This window comes from Magnolia sinica, chromosome 9 (assembly GCF_029962835.1).
Source record: "Magnolia sinica isolate HGM2019 chromosome 9, MsV1, whole genome shotgun sequence".
NCBI lineage: Eukaryota > Viridiplantae > Streptophyta > Magnoliopsida > Magnoliales > Magnoliaceae > Magnolia > Magnolia sinica.
In genome coordinates, this window is record NC_080581.1 from 66,731,272 (window position 1) to 66,745,295 (window position 14,024).

Sequence of the window (14,024 nt, forward strand, 5' to 3'; positions counted from 1 at the left end):
TCTCTCATATGATTTCTTCCTGAACAAATTCCATTCCCAATTGTATTTTTGAAGCTGAGAAATGGACCTGGGGAGCATGGAATTTGATGGAAACTGAAGAACATTTTCTAAAAGCTCTGCGTAGCCCGTTATAAACTCTGATGCTAGTATGTTCCTAGCAAGTAACTTTCCAGAGTAAGCAACAACACGAGCAAATTTAGACAGCTTCATGTCCGATACTAAAATCCTATAATCTACACTATCATCTCAGGTTCACGTGCTTGAAAAATCAAACCATGGACTCTGTTAACAACCTGTATTAAGACGGGTTTTTTAATAAATATAAATAAAAAATTGCGAACTTCAGTCATGTAAATGTAAAGGAAACAAGGATGAGTTTAAATGGCACTAAACTCACATATCTTTTTATGCTAGCCAAGTCAGGAGCAATGATGGGTACTTCAAAGGAACCATAAAGAACAATGTCAGCCATTAATAACACACTATTAACATCAACATCCAGACCATGGTGGCTTACAGAACCATCAGGAAAGCCCAGATGTGAAGCAATTTCCTGCACAAAAAATGTAATGAAGCAATTTATCTTCTCATATCTAAGAACATCAATAAACTTATATAGACTGCAGGACCATCACCGTCCAACATCAATGCTACAGATAACAAATACCAAACTACCGCAGTCCCCTCAAAATCTAAGTATATTGTGCACACCCTCGGTCAAGGATCTCATAATTCATCATCTAATAAAGTGATTTTAAAAATGAGGAATACTGATTCTGAATGCACATTTGTAGACCTACATGACTAGACAACAGACAAATAAATAGAATTATTATCGCTTAAATAAACCATAGGAACAAATATTATCCTGATACGAAACTTTTGTCACTACTAGGCGTTCAATCCACATTGTTTCATGTGGTGTAATACCCCACATGAGTTTTGGGTATAGCATTTGACAAGCAGCAATTGACACAGCTAATATAGCATTTGCACCAAGTTCCCCCTGCATGTTGAAATGTTGCAGTCCAGATATTATAAATGATAAAGTGGGTATGTAATGATTTTCAATTTACCAAAAAAGAAAAGAAGATTTTCTCTGCATTGGTATATCTATATCATCAAATAGATCAAGTGGACTGAAGCATATTGAAAGAAGATACACAGACCCAAAAGATTTACAATCTGCCTCCATACAATTTTCACAGTATCCAACTGATTCCATATCAATTAAGTAAAAGACTTCCCATCTCTGATATCCTCCACATCAAACTTCCATAACAAAAGCAGCATTTTCTTCTAAATAATCGCAATTTTGAACTATTTTCTTTTTAGAAAACTTCCAAAATTGTGACTAAGCATAAAAGTGGCGCTTTCATGCACAAATCGATGTGGAGGGTATGGGACCTGGCAAACTCTGGATTAGGATACCCTAACCACTCACACAAAGCATTAGGAATTCAAGAAGCAGCTACAAAAATAATAATAATTAAAAAAAATTGTAAAAGGAAAAAAAAAAAACAATATTCTTTTCTGGTTAGGATTGAAAAGGAAATTATTCAAGTTACTTGAACTCGAGTTGATTAAAAGCAGCTACAAAAATCCAATCTTTCCATTAAAGAAAGGAACTCTCCAAATCTACTCTAAAAGAAGTAAAGGATGGAATAAAAAAAGCACCTTTTCAATGTTAATGCATTAACATTAAAGTGATCAAATGCAAGTCCATAGTTCACAACAACACAAAAAAGGAGGAGATGGAGCCTTCTCATTTACCACAGTCCACAGTTCACAACCACTTTCCGAATAAGATAAATAGATTAATGCATTAACATTAAAGTGATCAAATATACAGAGAGAGTACCTATTTGAAAAGGAGATGGAGCCTTCTCATTTACCATACCATCATTTGAGCTTCATAACACAGCTTCTCCAGTGAATATAACTCAGTTTCCTTTTCAAGGTGAGCTATGTCCAGTTCTAGTTGTGGATAGCCTCCTTGCCCCTGCATGACTTTAAGGGTTGACAATGTTTCCTTGCACGTAGATAAGTCCTGCAATTGATTTCACACAGTAAATAAACACTACCGAAAGAAACTACACAATGATGAGATCCACTTTATGCAAACCATAGATTGAGCTAAAATCAACTTTCTAACTTTTCAAGGTGAGCTATTGTTGTTTCCCTTTGAAATAATGTCACAGTGAAAAACCACATCTCTTGTGTGAGTGTGATGTGTCCACTTGAGAATGTGATACAGTTGATGGACAACATGATGGAGTTGTACTTAAGGATGTGGTATGGTTGTGTGATAGTGTGATGAGGTATATATCCACTTGAGAATGTGATATGATTGATGAACAGCGTGATGAGTTTGCACCTGAGGATATGATATGGTCTTATAATAATGTGATGTGGTTACACTTGAGGATATGATTTGGTTGATGGACTATGTGATTATGTTGCACTTGAGCGCATGACATGGTTGAGACGATAGTGTGATGTGATTTCACTTGAGAATATGATACAGTTGATGGACTATAGGATGAGATTGCACTTGAGGATGCATATGATATGGTTGTGTGATAGCGTGATGTGGTTCCGCTTGAGAATGTGAAACACTTTATGGGCTGTGTGATGAGGTTGCACTTGAGGATATGATATGGTTGTTTAACAGTTGGTGTGGTGAATCCACTTGAGAATGTGATACGATTGATAGACTATATGATGAGGTTACACTTGAGGAGATGATATGGTTGTGTGAGTGTGAAGTGATTTAACTTAGAAATATGATATGATTGTTTATTTTGGCGAAGATTATAGTTTATTTTTCTATTTCCAGTTTTCAATCTTCATTCATTTAAAACCCTCAAAAGAAATAGCAAAAAAAAAAAAACTTAGGTGATAAAGCAAAAGTAATAGTTACCTAGATAGATTCAAGTCACAAAATTTAGTTAAATAGAGGTCATATCAGTCGGTGAATAAAAGGTCATGTTTGGATGTTGAATTGGATTATGTATGATACTGTACATCCCAAAACAGCACCAGCCCCGACCCGTCGAATACTAATTAAGGCAGGATGTATCAAACCTAACAATCAAGATGACTAAAATTGCAATTCAACACCTAAGCTTGGAGATATGATATTCGTTATACAAGTATGTTGTGTTTGTAAATCATCAAAAGTAAGCAACGACTCAATTGAAGAGCCTCCAACAATCTCCAAACTTGTCACTTGCATGACTTCAACTTTCTTGATCGTTATCACATCTCAAAAGTAAAATTTTAATATGTAAATGGCATTCCATTACACTACAAGAAAATTGACCTTTATAAAAGCCCAAAAAACCACCGGTATAAGTGGCATTGGTAAAGCCTTTACTAGCTGTCAGGGACCTTTACCCGCGGTTGTGCTAAATGCCCCTAAATCGTCAGTTATGCAGGAAAATGGTCAAAGGCTACGGGTTAAATCCGTAGCTATAAAGAAAAAATCCTTTCCAAAATAAATAAAAATAAAATAAACAAATGCAAGACAAACATGCCTCTTTTATCTACTTCAGTGTGCAAAAACGGTCTTATTTCTTGCAATCTGAAATGCTACACAAACATAAGTTGCAATTTGAAAAGAAGCATGCACATGAATCCTCAATCTTGCAGAATTCATACCAGCTGAAGTGATCAACCTTGAACTTCCACTCCCCTTTGACTGGGTCATAAGAAACAAACTGGGCGCCCTGATCTTGAGTTTTCTTCATCAGCATCTCCTTCTACTTTTCAACCTTGGGCCCTTCCATGTACTACTCTCCTGTCTTCTTATTGATGCATTTTATATTGACGAGTGTTGCTGTATCTTAGAAGATTGCTGCTGGTTTTGGTCAGAATATCTTGTCACTTGAGCTACATTCTTCAATATCGCCACAGGACTGATGCCTTTGAGAAACCATAACCAAGGAAGATTGCTCTAGCCAAACATACAGAAACTGTTAGCTTGAGGGACTAGTTTACTGAATTACATGTTTTTCTGTTTTAGGAACATACAATGAAATTGTTGAGCAGGATGGAATTCAAACAGTCAACCTCTCCTGTAAGGCAGGGACCTACTACCAGCATACCTTCTGATGGTGGGAGTCAGACACGTCATGCGAGGCTAACATCCTCTCAAACCTTCTGTTCCTTGTTACATAACATACAAAAACAAGTTGTATGGTGAAAATTAACTGAAGTGAAATTCACATGAATCCATCAAAACAATGGAAAAAATCTATTTTTTCTAGATGAAACGAGATGGATCAAAGCAAAACAAGCAGATGAAATAACAGATCAGGAAAATCAAATACAGAGCAGATTTTTTTTTTTTTTTTTTAAAGAACTTAACTGTCGGAGACGAATGAATTCTTTCGATCTGTCGATCACCACAGATTCTTATTGGTGCTTTTACTAGTCTCTTGAAAGCATCACTACACAGAATTTTAGATAAATAAAAAGAAAGAAAGAAAGACAAGAGGCTTCTTAAAATCAGCTCGATTCAAGTGCATCCCACCAATAACCAACATTTTAAATGTGTCCAATTAAACTATATAAAAAAAAATGTCGTGTACATTTCCAGCTTTCCTGTAAGTAACGTCGGTGAGTTACCATGCAAACTTTGCACTTGGAGGCTTACCAATCTTACATTAGCTTAGGGTCTAACCATGGTCTAAAACATGACCCAACTACTGCTGAATATGACCAGGAAAGAAGGCTCAGTTATTGTTGACTCTATGATGCCAATGCGGTAGTAATGTATATAGTTAGATGGGGACACTCTTTTTGTTAAAATCTGGTAGATCAGGCCATTCATCAAGTTGTTTTTATTGGTGCTAATACTCAAAATATTTAAAATAGTTGTATGAGTGTTTTCAACCATTGATCTTTTATTTAACAGTTAAATTATTTTTATCATACTTAATGGTAATTTCAACAATTAAGATCTTATGATCCATTACTTAACTTACATGAGAATTAGATTAAGGAAGAATTAGTGTTCATTAGAGGGGTGTGGTAGATATAGGTAGACGGTTATGCAGAATTATAGACTTCAAAAGTTTAAATGCTACTGCTTTTCAAAAGATTCTAATATACGCTGTGAACATGGCTTAGACCAAAAGGTACTTGTATGTGAATAATAGGCAATTAGAAAAATAAAAAATAAAAAATCAAGTGGTGTGGATTCAACATACATGTTTATTACCCTGATTTTTTATGTTTACATTGAGCATTAATTATTAAATAATGCATATGATTACATGTCCATCCAAATGGTGGTAAGTGGTCACCAGGCCCACATAATAGGAAACAGGATCCTCATTTTGTCCAAACCTCGATTCTTGGTGTGGAAATGCTAATTTACTGTAATAAAAGGGAATATTTGTAAACATCTCCCATGGTTTGAAAATTTTCAAGTACCTCTTCTCTACTAGAGATGTTAGATGAATGCAGCCCAAATGACAAAAATAGCAGTAGATAATTGTATGATGCCTGGCCAAAAGTGTTGCAATTTAATGCAATACCTCAATTCGAGTAAGCATCCCATTCACTAGATAATTGTATAGAAATAACCCAATGGTGCAGAAGTCAGGCCGTTCATCTCGTTAGGTGAGCCACACATGTACGATGGCAATAAGTTATTTTAAAAAGAATTTTCCCACCGTTCACATCAATGAAGTACCCTAATGGTCTACAGAGATTTATATTTTTTCTCCTAGGTCATCTCAATGGTGGGGCCTACCTCATTCACAACTCAGATGTACCACATACGCACATTCTTTGGCATATGCCACTATGCATGTGGGCTTTAGCAGAACTATAAATGGTCCTGACAACAGTATCCCCATCGCAATGTGTTCGAAAAACCACCAAAGCATACACAAAGGCTGTGCTTGGATGCATGAGCAAATTGAATTCTGAACAGTTTGTTAAATGAGGAAATAACATAAATGAATGATGTTTCCTAGTATTCATAACAGGAAGTAGCCCTCAATTCGTAGTTGCATTTCCTTTCACATCCCACATCAAATTACTAATTGAAATCTCGAGCAATGATCCCCAAATATAAATGCTAGAGAAGTTCATGATTTGAACTTTTTTTTAACCCACTTTATTAGACTAACAATTGCAATTCAAAACGATAGTGCATCCAAACAAACCCAATAACTTCTAAATATGAACAATGTAATATCATCTAAATAGGTGGATATAGCATTTGCTTGTGTTTTCACAATCCAAAGGAGAATGAGCATACATACAGAGTTCTGCTAGAACGATCACAATATTCGAGTGAAATTAACTATCCACGTAGTGATTCAAATTCGAAACTTACACGAGATGTAGACGAGAGCTGTCCCCCATCCATGCCTCGACCTTAACCCTCGCTGATGGGTGATCCGAACCCAATTGAGAAATCGAAGGTGATGCAAGTCATTTGGTTCCCGTTCCCGCCCAACAACTTCATCTTAAGTGTGTACTTGCCCTGTTCACAGTATCATGGAAAGGAAGACAACTTGACTTATTCCAAAAAACAAGGTCAGTACATCATTAGTGCTTCTCTAATGATGCAAAGAAAAAAGATAAGCAATGACAGCGTGTTTTGCTATGTTGGAGGATAGAGAAATTACAGGAACCCCAGACTCAGGATAGGCATAGTATCCTCAGTTTGAACAAGAGAGGCCTGTGGCTCAGTGATCTAGAACATTTGGTTTAACAGGCCCCACAAGACCCCAGATTGGAAGATTGTATCCGATTTCTTTTTCCTCTCACTGAACGTGGACAGTTGCTATATATTTTATTATTTCATCACAGACCTGCAGTGGCCCTATTTGCAGGGGACTAATCAAATGTTATCTTATCTGGGAGATCATTAATAGAATATATCCAAACTAAGACCTCTTAAAACCCAATCGCAAGTAGGAAGATTATATTTAAAAAATAGAAATAAAAAAAAATGCAGTTAAAGAGACAATGTTCCTGTCAGGCATAATGTCGAATAGCTTGCGGGCATGTGCCAAATCCTCACACCTTATATACATATTTATTAACCCACGTCCAAACATGCAATCTGGAGGTTTTAGATTTGAAAAACAAGAGATTGAATGGCTCACTATCCCTCCAATGTAAAAGCACATGGATCTTACTGATAGATGTAGAGTTGAGAGTCTTTTCCGCAATTTACAAGAGCGATTCACCCAATCTCTGCATATCACTCGAATAGCTTCAAGAAAGAAGAGAGAAAAAAAAAGAAGATCAAAACCTAAATCCTTGAAAAGAATATCTGAGAGAGATAGATAGGGAGAGTGAGAGTGAGAGGAGACAGAGAGAGAGATAGGAGATAGACTCTCTTCCTTTTCTTCCTTTTCTTTTCCCTCCTTCCCCGCTTTCTTTTTCTGGTATTTTTTTTTTTGCTTTGTTTTTTTTTATAATGATTTGGCGTCCGAAGCTTTCTTTTATTTTTTTATTTTTTAAGTGAGTGGTGACGTGGACCAATGAGGATTAGGGTAACAGGCAGAGGATCCGGACTGCAGCTATATAGCTGGTGCAGGTACGTGTCAGGGCGAGCACGGGGATCCTCAAGCTCTGAGCTCCAAGTTATACGGACGGTTCAAAGGATGTCAAAGTTTTATAAGCCTACAGCGATGTATTTATCATATCGAAATGGTTCATTTATTTTTAGAGACCATTTTAATAGATTATCCACTGCTCATCTAATTTTAGAGATCATTTTAGTGGATTATCCAACAAACTAATCATATCCAAAGATCATCCTGGACGACACCATAAATAATAGCAGAGATAATGATTTTCATCGTTAAGAATTTGTAGAGCCCACCATAACGTGTATTTTCCATCCAATCTGATCATAAGGTTACAAAGACTTGAATGAAGAGGGAAAAAAAATTTCATATTGATCTAAGACTTTTGTGACCCCAAAAAGGGTTTCAATGGTAGACGTTCAGTCTCCCACTGCTTTTTGTAGTGTGGTCCAATTGATTGTTAGATCTGTCTTATTTTTCTTCTCAAGCCTAAAAATGCGCTCGTCAAATAGATGGACGGTTTGGATATAACAGATACCTCGTGGTCAGCTATACAGCTGGTGTGAGATACACCCGCCAATCGGCTTCCGCACTCACGCGGATTAGGTGGCAGTGCAAGACGCGGGTTAGCTATTGACCGCTTGAGTAGCTAATCAAGTCACGTCACCAGGTTTTGTGGGCCCACCTTTATCTATGTGTTGTATCACTCTTCGTCCACATGAAGAGGCCTCGTCCACATGGAGAGACCATATCAGGGCATGACCTAAAGACTGAGGCATCCAAAGCTCAAGTGGACCCCACTACATACACCCTGATCCCATAGCTCAAGTGATAGACTGAGTGAAAGATATGTGTTCTCCCTTCCTCCATGTATGTGTTGACTTATAGATAGGTTAGAACTCCAATAAACATTACGGTAGGTCTTACTAAGGTTTCAACGCTGCATCACTGTCCCCACTATTTTCTACGGTAAGGTTCAATTGAGATTTGGAACTACCTCATTCCTTGCTCATGCAGTAAAATGGTCTCTCCAAATGGATGGAGGGCGTAGATACAACACATTCATCATGGTGGCCCCACAAAACCTGTAGACGTTACTCCAATAATGAGATTAGATGGAAAATAAACATTACAGAACTTCTTATGTTGGGCCCGGGGCAGTTTTTAATGGAGAGCGTTCAATCACCACTGTTTCCTGAAGTGTGATCCACCAGAGATTTGGATCTGCTTAATTTTTTACACCATCTCCTAAAATGAGCTGAAAAAAAAAAGAAGGACAGACAACTTAGATATACAACACATCATCAAGGTGGGCCCTACAATAAGAGTAACACTCACTAAGGTGTTGCCCTGGTAACACCTAATCCACTCCCATGGGGCACACCATGATGTCTGTGTTTTATATCGATATGCCTTCCGTCCAATTTGCAAGGTCATTTAGGGCATAACTAAAAAATGAAGCAAAATCGAAGATCTAATGAGCCCCACCTTTAAAAAAAGTGGGGTTTAATGACACCCACCATTGAAACTTTCCCAAGGCTAACCATAATATTTATTTGCCATCCAACCAGTTAATAAAGTCACACTAGCCTGGATGAAAGTAATAAAACAAATGTTTATTTGCCATTCAATCCGTTGATAAGGTTACACAAAACTGGAAAGAAGGGAAAAAAAAATCAGCTTGATCTAAAATGTTTGTTGCCGCAAAAGCTTTTAATGATACGTGTTCAATCATCACATCTTCTTAGGATGTGGTCCATGTTGTATTTGATGTTTTAAATCTAATCAGATACAGGGTCTGTTGATGCCATCGACAGTCTGTTCGATGGCATCGAACAGTGCTCGATCCCATCGAGATTTTTTAGATTTTCTCCAGTTCGCTGACCTATCTGTGCACTTTTTCGATGCCATCGATGAATGTTCGATTGAACCATCGATGACATTGAAACTGGATTAATACAATCGAAATTTTACGAAAAATCATATTTTGTTTTTCGATAGTTGATCAAGGTGTTAGTTCAATGCGATCGACAGAGTTTTGATGGCATCAAAAGGATTAGTTTGATGCCATTAAAAGGCCTTCGATGGCATTGGCAAGATTCTGCGCAGTTTTTATGCAAAACTGCAGATTTGCAGGATTCGTTTTCTATTTCATATGGGATTCTTTCCAAGGCTACACACACACACACACACACACACACACACACAGAGGAAGAATTGCAAGGGTTTCTAAATAGTTATAGGGTTTTAAAGGGGTGGAGCAAGGGTGTGATTCGAGGTTGTTCGAATTGGGTAAGCCTTTTCTCTTTGTAATTTCTACTTTCATAGTGAATTTTTGTCGCTTTGTGCCATGGTTTTTTTTCTCGAAAGGGTTTTCCACATTAAATCATTGTGTTCTTCTTCCTTTTGCTTCGTGCTTTTGGATCGCTATCCTAGATTCATCTCTATGTGATTCCGCCATTCTCCCAACAAATGATATTAGAGCTATCGTTGGGGCGCAGGCATGAATCTGAAGGATTAGCACTAATAGTAAACACTAAGTATGACATTGAGAAGTAATCAGGTAAAAATAACTTTGAGTTATGGAAGATCAAGATGATTAGTTCCTTAACCAAGCAAGGTGAGGATGGTGTTCTTGAGGCGCGAAAGTCGACTATGAGTGATGACGTTTGAAATACTCTTGATAAGAAGGCCTATAATGTTCTTCTTCCATTTGTGCCTTACGGATGACGTTCTCTATAATGTTTTGAGGGAGAAAACTGTAGCTGGTTTATACGCGAAGTTAGAGGATATTTATGTGAAAAAATTCATTAAAAATCCACTACACTTGAAGCTACAGTTGTTCACCTTTAAGATGACAGAGGGTGGAGATGTGGAGGCCCACATTAGTTACTTTAATAAATTTATCTGCAAGTTGCTGGATATGAAGGAAGTGGTCAAAGATGAAGATCAGGCATGCATATTATTGAATTCTCTTCCAGCATCGTATAAGTCATTCAGGGACTCAATGTGTACCGCAAATAAATCCCTAAGTGTGGGCACCGTTATCTTAACCCTTCAAGGTAAGGCTATGAGAAAGATAAACGGTGGCATAGGGACATCTTCTGATGCACTGTTTACGGGAGGCAGGAATACTGAGTGAGGAACAGGATCTTCGAGACCTAGATCTAAATCAAATGGTAAGGGTAAAGGCAAATTAAAGTGCTGGAACTGTGGGATGACTAGACACATGAAGAAGGATTATACTAATCCTAAAGTGAAGAAAGAAAACTCAGAGGCTTCTTCCAGGAAGGTAAATGTTGTTACATCTGATGAAGAAATAAGTGGAGGCGATGTTCTGTCTGTGTCCATAATCGAACACTTTCACGACAATCATTGAGATGAGTGGATCCTTGACAAAGGAGAATCATATCACATGACTCCTCATTGGGGTTGGTTTGTCAACTACAGAAAATGCGATGGTGGACAGGTCTTTATGGGCAATGACAATGTCTGTAATGTTATGGCTATTGGTACGGTGAGCATCAAGATATTTGATGGGATGGAGCATACCTTAACTGATGTCAGGCATATTCCTGATATAAAGAAGAGTCGGATTTCTCTCGGTACACTCGAGGCTATAGGGTACAAATTCATTGGTCTTAATGGTGTCCTTAAAGTTTTAAAACGGGTACTCATGGTTACGAGAGCGCAAAGGTAAAGAAACCTTTATAGGTTGATCGGGAGCACTTCAGTAGGTGGAGTGACAACGGCTGTTGCAGACTCCACGTCTGCACATATGTGTCATGCTTGTCTATGCCACATGAGCGAGCAGGGCATGATGGTACTATTTTATCGTTGTTTGATTCCAGCTTTTAAGAATTGTAATTTAGATATATGCGAGCATTGTATGTATGGTAAATAATCTAAATTTTCTTTTAAATATAAAAAATATGTATGTAAGGGAGTGCTTGATTATGTGCACTCCGACATATGGGGGTCATCGCTAGAGGTTTCCATTGGAGAGTCGTCATGGTTTGTTTCATTCATTGACAACTACTCCCGAAGTTTGGGTTTACTTCATAAAACGTAAATCCGAAGCTTTCATCATATTCAAACAATAAAAGGCAATGGTGCAAAAATAATTAAGGCAAAAAATAAAGGTTTTAAGGACTGACAATGGTGGAAAATTTACTTCTACTGAGTTTAATGAATATTGCAAAGATGAATGGATCATTAGGCACAACATAGTGCTCCACACGCCCAAACAAAACGGTATAGTTGAGCAGTTGAATTAGACTCTCTTGTAGAGGGCCCGATGCATGTAAAGTAATACTGCGTTGGGCAAGGACTTATGGACAGAAGCCATTAACATGACTTACTATTTGGTGAACTAATCTCCATTTATGACAATTGAATGTAAAATTATAGAGGAAGTATGAAGTGGTCGTAAGATGTACTATTCATATGTACTTTCATATACCATTAGTTGAGAGAGATAAGCTAGACCATAGAGCCAAAAAGTACATATTTATTAACTATGATGTTGGTGTGAAAGGTTACACGTTATTCGACAAGGTCACACCCAAGGTCATTACTAGACATAACGTTAGATTCGATGAAAGCTCTCTATTTCATAAGAATGATCAAGAGGAGTAAGAGGAACCAAAAATGTTGATCCTAGACGTCCAGATTGACACAGATGATACTTAAGCAGAGACAGATACGCAGACAGAGGTACAAGAGCAGGTGGAGCAGTCACCTGTGAGAAGAAACCCACTGCATGATCACAGGTTACCGGCAATATACAGGAACGACTTTAATATTGCATATGCTGTTATTACAGATGAAGAGGACCCATCTATTATTTAAGAGGATCTTAATGAGCCTGATTTAGAAAAGCGAAAGGTAGTTATGGACGATGAGATGGACTCATTGTATAAAAACCACACATGGGAGCTGGTAGAGCTTCCAGTGGGCCCAAAAGCAATCAGTGTAAGTGGTTATTTAAAAGGAAACAAGATAGATACAAAGCAAGACTGGTAGTGAAGGGGTATGTTCAGAGAGAAGGTATTGACTTCAAAGAGATATTTATGCCAGTGGTTAAGCAAGTATCTATCAGATTCATGTTGGCACCGATTGCCTAATAAGATCTCAAGCTAGAACAGATGAATGTTAAGACTGCTTTCCTACACGAGAAGTTGGAAGAGAAGATTTACATGAAGCAACTAGAGGGCTACAAAGTTAAAGGGGCAGAGAAAAAAAGTTTACAGGTAATGAGATTGTTGTACGTCTTGAAACTGTCACCTACACAGTGGTATACAAAATTTGATTATTTTATGTTGAGTCAGAAATTTATTCGGAGTTAATACAATCACTGTGTTTCTTACAAAACACTGAGTGATGACAAATTCATCATCTTAGTATTGTATGTTAATGATATGTTGATCGCCAGTCATGATATGTATGAAATCAAACATACTGAAGACTCGGTTATCAGAGACATTCAAGATGAAAGAGCTAGGGGCTGCAAAGAGGGTTCTCGGCATAAATATTCATGGATATAGAAAGATGAGAAGGCTTTGGTTATCATAGGCAAAATACCTTGAAAATCTGTTGATCAAGTATGGAATAGACCAGGCAAAGCCGGTGAGCGTTCCCCACGCGGCTTATGTAAGACCCATATTCTAGACCGTATCATTCTGTAGGTTTCCACGGTACTCCCGGTCGAATTTCGGAAACCCTCGACCTGTTACTGGTATTTACGTGCGGTCCTGAGTCGTGTTCCTTATATTTGAGTCGACTCAAATCGAGACTTATATCCTTGCGACCGCGCCATCGTCGCGGTTCCAATGCCGCGTCTCACGCGCCGAGACAATAACCGGACCAGGAGATGTGGGCTCGCGTTCAGTTCGACGAAACGCTGCGCAGTTGCAAAATCCTAGAGAGGACATGTCAAATCAATCCCATCAATCACCACATCATGTCAAGTACAACCACCCCTCCCCTAAAGTCAACTCTCTCTCTTACAAACCCATCCCTTACATGTCAAGTACACATCACTCATCACTCACACCCATCCTTCTCTCTCTCTCTTTACATCCCATCTTCTCTCTCTCTCTCTCTCATTTTTTCCTATTTTTCTTAAGCAAGCAACCGTCCATACATGAGAGCTACATGAGAAAGGTTTGTGTGGCCCACTTCTTACCCCCATCTCCACCATCCAACCGTCCAATGTCTATCATCTTCCGTTAAAGTCGAAGGCAAGGAGTTTGGCGTTCCATCGGACCAAGAAGAAGGTCAATCGGTGGGTGATTTTGTATGATTTTAATGATTAGAGGGCCCACTTGTTGTGGGACCCACTTGATGTATGCATTATATGAGAGAGGGGCCCATAGTGGCGGGGTCTCTCCACCATCCGTTTCTCCCTCTCTCTTTTTCTCTCTTTCCCTTTCATTTTTTTTTGTTTACGGTGATGATAGG

General features: G+C 38.1%; 1 long non-coding RNA gene across 1 annotated transcript; it reads right to left on the reverse strand.

Moving 5' to 3' along the window:
* Window positions 1–5,899: 5,899 nt before the first annotated feature.
* On the reverse strand, window positions 5,900–7,252 carry LOC131256405 (uncharacterized). Its single transcript, XR_009176794.1, has 2 exons — window positions 7,167–7,252; window positions 5,900–6,505 (listed from the first exon to the last, which is right to left on the reverse strand). It is a non-coding gene; the product is annotated as an uncharacterized LOC131256405 (long non-coding RNA).
* Between the last annotated feature and the right edge of the window lie 6,772 nt (window positions 7,253–14,024).